Below are 16,800 nucleotides of genomic sequence, written 5' to 3' on the forward strand. Positions count from 1 at the left end.
ACCAGGCCGCTGACATTGGCTGGCATTCCGTCATTGTTCTCAGCTAACTGGAAACATTAAGGGGAGCCAATCATTGCTGATGTTATGAAAACACAGTAATTGGATACACGTGGTTGGCACGCCAAAACAAGCCTTAATCAGGATATATTGCTGATAGGTAACCTTAACCTCATAGCTCATGGTGGAGGATTTAATATGTAAGCAGTAAGGTATTTCTACGAAAAAATAGCTGAGTGCCTGTAGATTTTTCACAATATTGGAAGAACCGTTTAAGTGTGTTCGTATGTACATAGATGTTTGCATTGTTGGTGGCAGGTAGCTTTTGTCTTGCTTGGCTCATTATCGATACATTAACAAGTTGTAAGAGATTAGAATAGGTGAAAAATTCACGCTCGTTACATCTGTTCAGTATATGCGCCTGTACCCCTAGTTGGTGAAAGACCCAAACCCTCATCTAACTAATTGGACCATCAAGAAGCGTCCTTAAAAAGTAAAAGCTCCCCATTGGTGCTGTCTGTCTCAGTGCAAAACCTTTGACTCTCTTGATCTCCATGAGAGAGAGTCTAGGGACATAGCACGGAGGACTAGGGTATCTCAATGCCCTTTGAATCATACCTTTTTATCTTGGGAACGCTAAATCAGCACAGATGGATCTTGCCTCTTCTGCCTTTGGTAGTTCGTGAATGAATACAGACAAGCGCATAACGCCACTGCAGTTGATTTAGGATAAGCATCAGTCTAGTTGTACCAGTTGTTGGAGCATAGCGTTTCCACCATTGTGTTTTGTTGGTTCTATTGTTGTAAGTGGTTGGTAATTACAGTGCTCATGTAAAACGAATTAACAATACAAATGAACAAACAATGACTAAACAATACATAAATATTGATCTGTTCCCTATACACCTCACTTGGTACATTACTACAGTCGATGCTAACATTGCAAGTGGTGGCCATGTCTTCTTGGTAGAGGTTCATCCCTTAGTCTTGCCAGGATCCGCTGGGCGAATGCCAAAATCATACTCCTTATTATCTTGGTTTGTCAGCATCAAAGCAGTGCTCGTGGGTTTAACCAAATGTAGTAAACGTCAAACACCTGCTCCAATTTCAGTTTTCCACCCACATTATCAAAACAGCAACATATATATACTTGAAATCGTGTTCAAAACGGCGCAATACCCAACGCATTCAACATATCTAAGTTAGTCTATGCTTTTTTTTTGTTGATTTGAACGATCAATCGCACAATCAACTTTCATTTGAAACTGACAGCTGAATGTTGAAATGATCTAGCAACGTCTGCTTCAGATGCTCCCTGTACCTTAATGAATTGGTGTGTGTGTGTGTGGGGGGGGGGGGGGGGGGTAGCCTAGTGGTTAAAGTTCTCGCTCGTCACGCCGAAGACCCAGGTTCGATTCCCCACATGGTTACAACGTGCTGAACGCATCGTAAAACAATACTCACTCATTCACCCCCAATGATTGAGCTTAATGAAAGTTGAATGGAACCTCCAAGAACATGTATTTTACAGTTGAACAGTCTCTGAACTTCAGATGAACAAGTTATTTTCATCTTAGGATGAAATGAATGAACTAAGATTCGTGGTTTTGTTCAAATAAGTGAATCATACTCCCTTTAGCTGTTTAGATTGCCATGTAAATTGATACTGGTAGTCATAATATTGTGATATATAGAGATAGGAATATACATACAGACATTTTCATGATGTTATGTCATCTGAGGAATCTACATGTACACCATGAATATCAACTACCAATTCAAATATAACCGAAATACCATGCCACTAATAAGACAGGGAACTTAGACCGAGATACGCGAAGAAGATCACGTATCTCCGCCGGTTCCAACCATCAGGCGACAACTACAGAAATTCCTGGTATATTAATGAGGGCGAAGGCAGACCTTCTGCACCGAAAGACCTACTCATAATGATGTTTGGTTAGCTACTAATTCAATACAGCCGTTGGTTCGCTTTACCTCATTACAAGTGTCATAACCTTAAATCCGCTAACCTACAGCAACACTAATAACGCCATCACAGTCCAACTCCCTGAAGGGAGGAAGTCATACAGATTTACTTAAAGCATTGTAAAATCCGTAGAATGACGTTACCGTTTCAAATTATGAATTATTTCGGTTTCTCTTTACCAAAAGTGCAAAGTAGAGAATTTCAGGGGGCATGAGTGTCCCAGTAGTCTGAGACGCCGCTATTCGCTGTGCAGAGTTGCCTCCCTTGGAATTTCTAGGGGCATGGGTGTTCCAGTTGTCTGAGGCGCCGCTATTCGCTGTGCAGAGTTGCGTCCCTTGGGCAAGCCAGAAGTCTATGATTATGAGTTCAAATCCCGGTTCGCCCCAATTATGTTTCTTGGTTTGTTAGCACCATACCTGTGCTCGTGGGTTTCACCAAGATGGTAAACGTCTGAGATCTGCATCATTTCGGGCTCACTCCGGGAATTCCTGTTCTACATTTCTCAGAAATGTCATAATGTCTAGGCATTATGATTGCTTTATTCTCAACAAGTATTCTCTGTGAAATGACTGCTCTTAAAGTGTCTCCAGATGTTTCAAAACCTATAAATGGAGAATGGAGATGCATTATGGAATCATCTATCCATTTCCCTCTTACCTACTTGGCGTACTCATTTGAAGTCCTACGTTTGCTGGCGATGATTGATTATCTGAAAATGTAAGTTGATTTTTCTAGCACCTCCTTGAAATATGCTTGGCGTCCCAATGAGTTTAGTAATGTAAATGAAATGAAAATTCATATATGATATGTTCTTACATCTTTTGAAAATCTGATAAATAAAACTTAAACAAGTTTGTATTTATGATGAAAGGAGAGTTTACATGACATTGCTCAGTTACCAAGTGGTACTGTCTACTGTCAAAACAATTTACATGCTGCGTTCTAGGAAGCCAATTTATTGGCCGTTGATATTGGACAATGCAGAGGCAGTGGGCAATTGGTACTGGAGCGTGGTGTGGTAATAATAAGTAAAGTTATTAACAGATCTTGTTTTGTAAGAGAACGTGAACGCACTGCGATTTACACACTAGATCGAATTGGAAGTTAGGAATCTATAATTCGTTCCGAGAGAAGCACTACGGGGTCAGTAAAATTTCCCTAACAATGTTGTTGATCGTCATCAGCCATTTTGGTGGTTCAAGATAATTACATTGCCGTTCCTCAAAACGTTAGGCGCACAGAATATTGTTATATATCTTGTCCTATATTACTTGTCTGTCTCAAACGTTTTCTCTTTTTAATTTTAATTCTATTTTCCCTTTTTCCTTCCTTGCGGACCTCATGGGTTTAAGTAGATTATGGATTTCACACAGACAGCCTACCCCTGTGCATACAGAACAACGTAACATGCTTAAACATAGAGGTTGCCTAGAGTGAATGTTCTTGTAGCCTTGTCTCGTGTTGCAGATATACATTCATTCATGCATACATGTACATACACACATACACAGGCACATACATACATACACACATACACACGCACATACATACATACATACATACATACATACATACACACATACACACGCACATACGCACACATACATACAAACACAGACATACACACACAGACATACACACATATATACATACATACACATACATACACATGCACACACACACACACACACACACATACATACATACATACATACATACATACATACATACATACATACATACATACATTCCACAGAAAACCGAAAGTATGTTACAAGGGAACGTTCATTTGCTGTGAAGTCATGATTAGTAACAGCTGTACAGTTGCCTGAACCGCACGGTAACAAGTAGTAACAGCAGCCTGTTTGTCTTTTATTATTCAGGCAGTTGTCATGGAAATAAACCTGTAAACCAAGAAACAAATGTGTGGCCTGAATCACGATTGTCAGAACTACAGACATAATCATTTCCGTAGCAATATTAATGTAGGTCTGAGGTCTACTCATACATGACTTTACTGTTATTATTATTAGATACGATTGAAAGCAGTGTTTCGTGCTGCGAGGTAGATTGGCCATGTTGCAAATGTGCTGAAAGCCTGGCTTCACGATGGTCTTGGTGTGAGCACGATTTGGTCCTCCTTTGTTCTTTAATTAGTTTTTCATATTTTATTTATCTTTTCAGCACATGTAAAGGATCACAACACCTGGCATTTAAAGGTGAAACAAGATCGTTTTTCTCTAAAGAAATAGCATTTATATGGTACATATACCTAGACATACCCAGTCCGTGTAATTACAACATTCTGGCGTTCTAAAGCAAACATATTTCTGTTTGTCTGTGTCACAAATGTTATTAAGGTTACATGGACACTGCTGGTAGGTCTTCTGAATTGAACAGAAAAGATCCATACACGGCAATAATCAATACATTTATAGTTAAGCCATAGGCGAGACAGACTCAGCCAAACAATTGGCCATCACAATGAAACGTTAAACGGCGTTTATGTCTATGGCTGGGGGATATTTTTAATACATGTCCATGCATATAGCTCGGAAATTGGTGTACACGTGTCTGGTATGGTATATTCACCATTCAGGCAAGAAGCATCTTAACATTGAAGAAGACATAATGCACCGGAGATGAAAATGCATCAAGTTTAATGAAAGCTCCTGGACAACGGTTCCTGTCCAGCGCAACAACAACAGTACAAATGGGTGTTGTTTGATGTGGGGATCGAAGGTAGAGCTAATTAGGCCGTCTGGACCAAATGTGTAATTGAATGAGAAGACACTGGAGGTCATCTGGGTGTACCCACATTTCATCAACAGAATAATACATCCAGGGAAAAAGCGTTTCCGTAGCACTAGCTTTTGGTACAGCAATTGAATGACATGTTTCCTCACCCGCCCCCGGAGTTCTACAAAACAAATCATGTCCGCAGATTGTCCACAAGACAAGGCAGATGGGAGCTGTGAAGGATCAGGATGGCTCATCTGTTCTTGAACTTCTGGTGTGTGTAGCTGTCTGTCAGATTATTACCAGGTTTCAGTGCTACCTTTCTTACCGTGTATTGCAATGGTATGTACTCGTAGATTGGCAGATGTATATGAACATAATTTTTTTTGGCTGTTCAATCCGGAGATTGCAAGAACATATACTCAACAACAAAAGTTCATGTGACACCAATATTTTAGTGTATTTTTCAAACAAGTAAAGTTTGGTTTTTAATATCGTAGTACATGTATGGAATCAAGTCACAAAAACACAACTGCTACAGAAAAACATGCATTCCATGCAAAAGTTGACTTTTATGCAAGTCCCATGCATTTCACTACCCAAGAATGGGTATAAAAACATGTGCGTTAACGGGATTCCATATGCATTGTTTAGCTTCGTGCTGACAACTACCACTCAGAAATACAAAAAACTTACGCAATTATTCAACATTACAAATTGCCACACCTGTCCGAAAATGAGCGTCTACATGCCATTGGTATGCTTGAAGCAGGATCGAGTCAACGTGATGTTGAAAGACAATTTAACGTCCACAGAAACACAATTTGGTGTTTATGGCAACGTTGGTAACAAACGAATACAGTCAGAGACCATCCCCGGAGTGGCAGGCCACGCGTAACCAATAATAAACAAGACGACTGGATTCGAACAACACATACGAAATCGATTCCAGCCAGCAACAGTGACTGCAAGAAGCATCCCTGGCCTTCGACGATTATCTTCACAAACCGTACGTCGTCGCCTCAGATGTGCAGGGATTGTCGCCAGGACCCGTCAGACGCCCTATTTTGACAGGAAACCACCGTCAAGCACGTCTACAGTGGTGCAGACAGCGTCTACGCTGGACGGCCATGAAATGGGGACAAGGTCTACTCCTTGACGAGTCTCGTTTTCATCTCAGCCACAGTGATGGACGGATTCGAGTGTACCAACGTCGAGGTGATGAACGTTACGTCAATGATTGTGTCATGGAAGAAGATCGGTTCGAGGGCGGCAGCGTTATGGTATGGGATGGGATTACAGCAAGACAGAGGACGCGTTTGATAGTGGTAGAGGGAAATCTCAATGGACAGCGCTACCGCAACGAGATCATCGGCCCTGTTGTTCTACCGTTTTTGCGTCGTCATGGCCCAGGCATTACCTTTCAACATGACAACGCCCGGCCTCATATTGCTCGACTTGTTGAGGATTCTCTTCAACAAAATAACGTGAATGTCACTACCTGGACGGCTCGCTTCCCTGATCTCTCGCCAATCGAGCACATGTGGGATTAGATGGATCGGCGCCTTCGACGTCAACCACGTGTTCCACAGACACTCCGGGAACTTCGATACATGCTCCAGCAGATCGTATGGACAGATATCCGACAGGACTTTGTGCGACGCCTGGTCCATTCCATGAGACGAAGATGTGTTGCTTGCATCGCAACCAGAGGTGGACACACACGCTATTGGTTTGTAAATTGACATTTTGGCATGTTCGTGTTTTTTTATGAAATCACGCATTTTCTGAAGTCAGTATGGCAAATTAAACCATTTGAACACTCACAGGAGTCTTTTATCTGTTGCAAACCGAAATTGTTTCAGATTTGGTAAAAAAACATAACTTTGCATTAAATCTTATTCAATGTCACAGGAACTTTTGTTGTTCAGTATACTCTGACCATTCCCCCTTGACAGACATATTGACATATTTGTTTTCCTACATTATAATGAGTGAGTCATAGATTGTCTAAATCTCCGAGGAGGTTTTGTCCGAAGCGACTTTTGAGCGTGTTTCTTATCTTTCCAAAGATAGATCTAAAGGAATGGGATGACGCAAGGTTGGAGAACTTCGTCACGATACCGCACACTGTCAAACTGCCATCGATGGCCACTGATAAGGGGTCATGTGATGTGCAGTGATGCCTCCCTACACCATTACGCTAACATCACCAAATGCAGAACGTTGAACAACACTCGCGGCAGCGTAACGTTTATCCGATGTCGATAAACAAACTGACAGCCATCACTGCTCTCAAAATGAAACCTGAACCCATCTGTAAAGAGGAATAACCTCCAATCCTCTAAGCTAAACCTCAGATGTTGTCTTGACCATGCCAGGCGTGCAGATCGATGACGTAGAGCAGGACGTGGTTGCTCAATGTTCTTGCACTAACTTAAGTCAGATATGCTGGGGGCTGTCAAAGTTACGTGTGGACGTCCAGAACATGGTCGGTTCCTTGTATTTCCTGTCTATTGGTACTGACCCCAGGATGAGTGTGTGGCGTTTCGTGTTACGACATCAGAACGCCTGGCAACAACGTTTTGTCCGGTTCCAAGTCTTCCAGAAGGGTGTGACTTAATGTTTACGATGTTTGGCCATGAACAAAGTGGTTTTTGACTGTTAAAACACATTTTAACGATACACTCTGTGTTTGAGACGATTACATCAGATTCGGGGCAGTTCCGGGTAAGACACCGGGAACAAAGCTTACTCTTCTTACAGCACGGTTAATCCAATTCCCAAAACAAAACTTAAAGGTGACGAAAATTAAAACGCCTCCCTCTTGAACATATGATACAATCTTTTCATCGCGTACTTGGGTTTTAAATATCTACACAAGAGAGTATATAGTATCTTATACACTCACTTTAATCTCGTGAACCGGAAGTATCAATTATGTATAGTATTCCGCGCAGCTTTCACCAAACGTGACTGAAGAAAACATGGCAAAGGCTTGCTGCATTGAGGACTAACTTCTCACAGCTCCAATACCTAAATCGTCTCAAGTCACGCTCAAACGCCATCTTCAGTGATCATTACCTTTGATGTAGTATGTGAAATGCGTAGAGTGGTTTAAATTTCAAATGAGGGACAATGCACGAAGGGGCCGTCCCTTCCAACAGAAGAATATGGCGTCCACGCAATCATACGGCCTCTTAGAACCACTTAACCCGGTGATCCATCAACAACCTCTCCCTTGTCTGACATAGTTGAATTCCGTGTGTTTTACATAAGGTGCACACTTTGTTTTCAGCTCTTATAGGAAGTCTAGATTGATAACATGTAGTTTTCAAACTCTTACTTATCCTCTGTTCGACTAATCATTGCATTTTGTGAAACATTATAAAGTATTTCCAACCCTTGTTCATACACAAAACATGAAAAACAGCTTATGCTGATATAGAGCATTGCCACATCCCTCAACAATGACTGTAATCGCGATTTGTTATTAAATTCAGGCAGTTACTAAATGCCTTTTCCCACAGAAATGTCTCATTTCGATGGTATGTCGTGTTCCAAGCGGTTCTTCTGAAAATGTTCAAAGGAAGGGTTGACGTTCATAGCAAAGTTAAGGATGTAATAAGAGTATTTAACATTTTAAAGATTAGGTAGCAGAGAGTTTAGAAAAACACATAACCGTACAACAACAGTAAAGAAAATGTGATCATGTGTATTTTATTGCGTAGAGCGTACTTGTAAAGAGGCGCATACGGAAATCACTCACCGTTTACATGAAAGTTTAGTTAATCAAATTTAATTCATTGAATGTTTTAACAACATATTGATAAAAATTTATTCTATAAGAAAATATCATGAAGTCTCTATGTTGGTGTGCGCACTTTTAGAAAATTGATGAAAACGTTCTCATTTACTTATTTCTGTAAATTTCTAACGCGCAATGGCTATCCACTGATGTCGTCACACAATATTATCGTGATGCAGTGACGTCGTATATTAAAAAAACGCTGCCGCCCTACTCTAATTTATTTTTTACAAATGAAAACGTTGAATTTTAGCTCAGTGACCTTACACATATTCATCCATATCAATAAGCAAGTGGTAAGTCAAAATAGTCTTGGCAGCAGCGAGGAAAGGGGGGGGAAGATCTACAGAGTGAAGACGATCAAACTGATGTCAACACGGAAAGACTAGGCAACACAATCTGGTGTTAAACGATATCCTGGCATTTATTAATAAAATGGATGTTTATCAATAAAAAAATCGTGAGACATTTATTCTGGTGTAAAATGTACGTAGATTGACGCTTACCATTGTCAAAACATTGTCCACTGTGTTATCTTTGTGCCAAACAATTAGCTTAGTGATAGGGATAAAGATAAATTTGTTTTCTATACAAATGAATGTTATGTGTTGATTGTGTTGTCTGGTGATGGTTGGTTCAGTTGGTTTAAACAGTTGTATTAATACATACTTCCTTTATCAATAGAGAGATGTTAGTGGGTGGCATTTACCTTAATGGTGATCATCTAAGAAAAGTAGAACCAGCTGCGTTTGATAAAGGTAGGCTGTGGACAGAAGTTGGGCAAACATATTTGGTTTGTTACAGGTCGAGAGGGTGTGCGCATGTTGTGCACGTGCAGGTCATGGCGATGAAATTGACTACGCTCCCGCGGACACATGCGTTGCTCATAAGACTATTAAGAGGTCGGTGTGACAAGTTGATAATTCTTAGCCATATCCATCGTACTACTTGTCGCGGACCATCCGCTACCCCTTTCTTCGCAATTGTACTAGCCAGTGGGTGGACCTCATACATAGTGACATGTGTGTTAATTGTCAGGTCACAACGGAACTCTCCTGAAAAACAGTGAATCTACTTTTCCTGTTCAAAAACATCCATTATTATAACATGGACTATCATATACATGAGCGACAAAAACGAATACTGAAATAAACACAATGATTTAACAACAAATAAATTAACTGAAACTGATTATATCACACTAAAACTACCTGTCACATTATAATTTCTCTAAGAATGAACACCTCTTTCACACTTATCTAACCTCATTTATCCCAGACACTGAATATGACTAAAATAATCATCGGTGGTGGATCCAAAGGCGTAATTCAAGGGGTTTACCACTAACGCACGCAAGCACGCAAGCACGCACGCACGCACGCACGCACGCACGCACGCAAGCAAGCACTCGCGCGCGCACACACCGACAACCAGAAAAAAATTACCCTATTCCCACCGAGGGTAAAACAGTTCGTTTGAAAAAACTGGTTCCGCCTCCGATTATTGATAATCGATAATAAACATATATCCACTAAAAGTGACACATAAATATTTTTTTCACATTGACATTTATCATAAAATCATTCTTGGGGACAACTTCAAGTTCTCGATGATTTATCTTTATATTTCATGAATAAGACATCTTCATGTACATAATCTACCTACCCTGTTTTTATATTTTAAAAATGTGTATATAATGTACGTAGTGGTAGATATTAATCTGTTTTATATACTTTTTTAAAATGAAGACTCAGTTAATTTCAGGGCTTACATATTCTGTGCATACAGATCAGATAGTTAACTAAAGACGTCCTACAAATGCAGAAATGTTCACCCTGCATGTTTTGTAAATAAAATAAGGGAGGCCTTTCCTGCAGAACCAGACACATACGAGGGTTTCATGTCTGCAAGTCCATGAACTGAACATGTGAATTTATGGACACCAAAACTGTGCCAAATATATTGCCTTATCTGTCATCTGATCAATTTGCATTGTTGTCAGTCATGGATTATTTTTAACAATGAATGCTAGATTTATTTTTGTAGCCAACTTCTATTTGTTAGTGTGAATCTCTCTCAAGGACAGATACCTCAGAATGCAAGAAACGCAAAAGGGTATGTCCACTTGGTTTCCATTTTCCCTTCGCTGACATCGCTGTATCCAAACTTTCCTCCTCGATAAATCGGCGTTTTCGCTTGGAAATTTCCAGGAATGACAATTGGTAATTTTGTTTGATGAACTAATACACTCCAGGCAACACAACACCACAATACGCGTCTTAATTACGCCGATAATAACGGAAAAGCAATTAATTGTCATGTAGATTATGCAATGTAAACTAAAGAAAATGGCGGACGTCTCTCCACTATGACGTCACAGCTACAGCCCGACCTCAAGATGGGATTTCAATACGCATACGCGCTGGTTGTGGGATCAGAGCAGTTTGTTGCTTTTTAGATAATAATGAAATCACATATGACTTTTGTGGGGTGCAGATATGTTCTTTGTATGACAATTTAACATGTTTTGGTTTTTTGGGGTTTTTTTACAAAAGATTTCCCTTAACACATGTCGTTAAGGTCTCTCGGTAGACGACAGTTCGAGCAGCGCGGTGAACAAAAAATCATATCTATCAACAGACATCCTGAAGCTAATTCTGGTTCCATGGCTGAACTGCACGTGTGTAGGATGCTCTCGTGAAGTCAGCCGTTACCTCCTGATCGGTTAAATACCTATAATGAAGTTTATCCGATCAGTCGAAAAAAGCCTGAGTGCATTGAATCCTTCCCAGTCGATCGAATCGTTATGGCTAGCCAGGCACGGTATCTTCTTGGGATCTTCTTATTACACTTAAACACACTTTTTTGGTCTTAACACACCACTTGATAAATATTGGAATACACTCTTTTGAGACTGTTAATCTCCAGGTACTGACCCGTCGAATAAGTGTCGAAAACACATTGCTGATAGGTCGACCACTCTTTTCTTATTCTCGACTATCCATTTCTCCGATCGGGATGAGACGAAATCAGCCATGTAATCGCAATATAAAGTGGACCAAATACCAGAACAGAGAGTGTGTAGAACATATTGTCAGTAAGAGATTGAAAAATGGCCTTAAGGTCACAGAATGTCGTGTTGTCAAAGACTGTGTGTAAATGTCCAATATTTGATATTGCTCCTTAGCAAAATATCATACATATATCCTGTGTATCCAATACCTTACAAAGGGTAAAAACGGACTAAAAGTGATTGAATGAAAAGAATGAATTCTACCCGACTAGAGCTCCAAATCTGGTAACAATTTGGCTAGAGACTAAATAACAGTGTTACTCATCAAGGCATCTCTTGCTCTCCGTAGCGCTTCGATGCCTGCAAGAAGAGGATAAATACGGAAATGGAAATAGTTTTTCACATTTTAGGATATTTTCTCTGTGAAAGTTAAACATTTCATGTCGTGTTTATCTAATGATAAGATTCGACCAAGATGCAACATGAAAATCATAATGGTAGTTATCTAGTTCTTTGCCAAAAGGTTAGTATTACTATCCACTATCCAATATAACTTTCCACCGCTAAATGTTTCGTGTGTCTGTATTCTGTGTTTTGTGCGGAGTCCAGTACTGTTCATAAAAAATGAATTCGAAGGTCTTTTTTATTTTGTGGCTTGTGGGTCGTTGAAAATATAGCCAAACCCTGATAACGACGTTTGCTTTTGCTTCAAGAGTATAAGTCCCAAAACATTCAGGATATTTTCATGAAACGATTGTGCAAACATTAACCAGTTGATGCGGTTGCGCTATTTACATGAATCGTTGTGGCATTTTCATTATGTTAAGCATTTCGGATGTAACAGAACCAAACATGCTGTAACCAGAGTGGGCTGTGGGTCCGGAATCTTCATCCCAGTAGCCAACATATCCCCACTATACGTTGATTCACATTCATAATGCGTAGGAGCACCCAAAGGCATTGAGGATTGATCATTCAGTAGTCATTTTTTGCGATTTTGTTAAAACAAGATGAAACAATTCTGTCAGCAAGGTAAGTGAAGCTCCGCTTCCTCAGCTCAACTCAAACACCTTTACAAATATCTTAGGGGATGTAGTGATGGAAGTGACGGACTTATAAAAAGTTTGATGAAGCAACCATCTGTCTGCCTAATGTATTTGTTTGATGTTTACCTGCTACCACTGCACTGTCTTACATTGGTGCGGTAATCACTCCAACAATGACTGATAATGACGCTGAAGGTCAACGCTGCTGATAACGAACTAGGCATATATAAAGTTTTTGACAAGGATAGTTCCTCACATGTTTACTTTACTCGCGCTTCGGGATCTCCAGGTTTTATAAATAAAACATGTTCCCCTTCTCTCGCATCTCTCTTCTCGGTATAGGCTCCCACAAAATAAGATTTAAGCACGCCTTTGACGTACGCGGAAGGTAACCATGACCACCTATAGACCAGTCTAACCTCTCATATGTATCTTTTTCTTATGCAATTTATAACTGTCGGTTATCAGACTTGGTGGGGAGGGGTAAGATATTTTTAATCAGTTAATTAATTGCAATTTGAGTTTTCTGGCGTTCAGAACCAAAGTTTGATTTGGAATTTATCCCATATTGATTGTAATGAATACATACCTGTCTGGTTTTTATGATCATATTTATGGTATGAAAAGCAACATCTTTCATAATTCTTTTAGAAAATATTCCTTGTTTACTTAAGTTTATTACATTACGACAACTCAGTTCTAACACAACATATTACGCTATGTGAGACTATCGTTTTTGGTAGATGTGCAAGAATACATGAATTGAGTGAATGTGAATCCGTAATACTGCTGAAGCTTTATTTAAATAGTTGAAATTATGCCCACTAGCTGCATGAGGCAACGTATAGATGTACTTTCTGTATTCAACGTGTATCACATCTAATTACAAATCAAAATCTACCTTTTTTAGTATTTTTTTCCTATTCGTGTATCATCACGTATCTATATGTGGGATCACGTGTGAGTGGTTGTAAAGACGCGTGAGTTAATGTTATTACACGAATTACTTTGAGGTTATTAACACACAGAACGTGGGTTTAAATTTTAACTGGCCCTAACTCAGTAGATGTTTGTTGGGCAGAGCTAGAATCTTAATCTAGGTGTTACAAATGTGTCTATATCTGTATCTGAGTTAAGAAACGTTGAACTAAGATACACGAACACAGAAAATTTCGCACTGTTTCTCCTATCTGTGAAATGGATACTTTCGGTATAAATCTAAAAAGAAACATGAATTGCTAAAACTTGTTCATAAATATACAAAAGTATCTAGCTGTATATAGGGGATTACCTGAAAGGATTCCCTTTCACCAATATGATTCATTTACTAATTTCAATTATTTACATACATACTGCTCATAAGTTGCTGCTAAAAACAAACTCGTACAGGAGATATCCATCAATAGCACCCTCGAACGAGCAGCTTTTATATCAGCACCACTGCTTTACCCAGTGTTTAAAAACCGTTTCAGTGAACAGCATTTTGACAGAGACAATAAACATAGGATTATTCCCCACTAGACAAGCAATATACTTTGTCCTCAGCGATTATAAGGTCGTCTACAATTCAGACACGACCAGAATTTATGCGGCATGATGCGTGGAAATATTAAAACGGGCGAAGTAGCTGATTAGGGCAATAACACTTTGGATGTTGGCCGTGGGTTTATTTCTTCGCAGTGTCAGCTCGCCTTTGATGAGCTGAGCCCATTCCGTCTACCGTAATTATCTGCTAGTCACCACTTGACCACTTCAATCAAACACATCCACGGGCACAACTGTTTTGGACCTCTGTCAGGTTGGTCAGAGCTGTTTTCACATGGGGTAGGGTGTTTTGGTAAGCTACAAAGTCCACAGGCTTCTTATTGATGTTTGTTTAGGACCTATCTGGTTGATGGTACGTGAGGACAATAGAATCTTGTAGTCTGGAAATAGATTCAGGATATTGAGTTGCAGACAGATTAGCGGTGCTTCCACAAGGTGGATGTACCCCTCCTTGGTTCTTATCGATGTGACCAAATTGTCGAGACAGCAATGTTACGAAAGTGGGATTCTCGTATGTTGCAAATACTATTGCAGTGCCGTTGAATGATAGGATAAGACTCCATCACCACGAGAAGAGATAATAGATTGTCAGACCGCCATGTACAGTTACAACGTTTAGCATGATATGAAGCACGTATTGATCACGTTTTATGGGTATCTTGAGTTAGATACTGCATATCAAATATGTCGATATTCTGTTCCGACTGCTCTCTGTTTATCTACTCTAAGCTGCGAGGTCCTAGCTAATATTTCCTGATCAGATTGAGAATTTAATGACTAAGTTCTACATGAGGTCATACATGCTTATGTCACGTTTTTCACTCATACCAGTGTAAGTATTCGTCCCAATCAATACGGAAATAAATACGAAAACTACATATCCGGGAAGGTATAATATGTTTAAAACGCAAAACCAGACAATAAAAGAAAGATGCTTTGTTACCGAAAGAGATCAGAAATTAAAACCAATCTGGGACTAATCTCCGTGTTTGAATAGAATGTAATTTCGTTTCTGAATCATATAGATATTTTTAAATATCTTGAACGAATAAAATATACTACTTCCCACAAGACATACCCTCAATTCATTTGAACCGTACTGCGTCCAAAAAACGCCAGACGTAATCTCAGATTACTGCTGGCACCTAATCCGCGCCTCCGATTTTCAATATCCGTTCCGAAAATTAAATCTATTTTTTTCGGTAAAACTGAATATCAACCGCTGACATTATTCAGGTCTCTAGCAGGCTGAGGTCTTATTCATCGACTCGTGACACGCAGCTGTCTCAGATACGTACGACGACGGGAAATTTATTCACCATGGGACAACGTTTTTCTGCAATTTATTTAAATTTTCTGCCAATATAGACTTCTGGTGGAGTGTTTTTGCAAATAGATGTTGTGTTCTTAAGGAGTTTATGGGCTACTCCCTTCATTTGCAGCAAACACTCCATTATGGTACTTCCTCCTTTATAGGCACGTGTCGAGTTCTCTGTGTGAGGAGTGTTTTTTGTCCAACTGTCTTCGTGGCTGCTATCTTTCTGTCTGTTTCGCGACGCCGCATACCAGCATGACAAAAACGATATGTTTGAATTTTACAGTTTGGGGGGATTTGAATGTCGGTATCATAAAAGTTTGAATATCGCCTTTCTGTCGTTTTCAAACGTGTCGAGGAATGACAGCCCCCGTCACATCGAATACAGCGATGAAAAGACACGATATGATAAGCACACTTTTGGGACAACAAGTATTCTTTTTCATTTCATCAATCATGAGTTAATTAATGACAATATTAATGACAATATCAAATGTGTTGACAATAAGATTGGGAGAAAGTCATTTTCTACTTATTTACTTTTTTAAGTACTTTCCCAATGATGGTTTTCCGAGACATTTTGGTTAAAGAAAGTGCTAACATGTGGGTAAATATCACCTTGCTCTAAAACTTTCCCATACTTGATATTTATGCTGAAGTTTCAAAAACTGATCTTGTAGGCATTTGTTTCTTGCTTGTTGTATGTCCGAAATAAGTAATATTCTTCAGGCTTACAGCAGAAAAGGGGGCGGTCGGGTAGCCTAGTGGTTAAAGCGTTCGCTCGTCACGCCGAAGACCTGGGTTCGAATCGCGAAATGGGTACAATGTGTGAAGCTCATTTCTGGTGTCGCCCGCCGTGTTATTGCTGGAATATTGCTAAAAGCGGCATAAAACCATACTCACTCACTCACTACAGCAGAAAAGGGATTATATTCTCTTCCGAAGTTAGATAAATACAAACAATCCACGATGCAGCATGCAAATATGGATGTCGTGTTATGTTTGTGAACACACACCACCAAATGAGTTAGTTTGCAAAACCTTTACAGTTAGCATGCCTGTTCACCCATGTAACTTCCAAATGTATGTCGAGTAATACTGTACTGAATAAAAGTGCTCACCGCTGCAAGATGCTATTGCCCATTCCATACAGCCTTGTCCAAGCTTATACAATAAATGTACATCTGCTACCAATTCTTTCTACATTTCTGTTGTAAACTAACTTTAAATTATGATATTATAACCATCAGATCCTCATCCTCCGCACGCTCGTCCTCGGCTTTAAAAACAAACATGGGATACTGAGAACCTGTTCTATTTCTGTTCGAAAAGATGTCTCCTGTTGCA

The sequence above is a fragment of the Haliotis cracherodii genome, unplaced genomic scaffold (genome assembly GCF_022045235.1).
Source record: "Haliotis cracherodii isolate W230 unplaced genomic scaffold, xgHalCrac1.p SCAF_1, whole genome shotgun sequence".
In the NCBI taxonomy this organism is placed as follows: Eukaryota; Metazoa; Mollusca; class Gastropoda; order Lepetellida; family Haliotidae; genus Haliotis; species Haliotis cracherodii.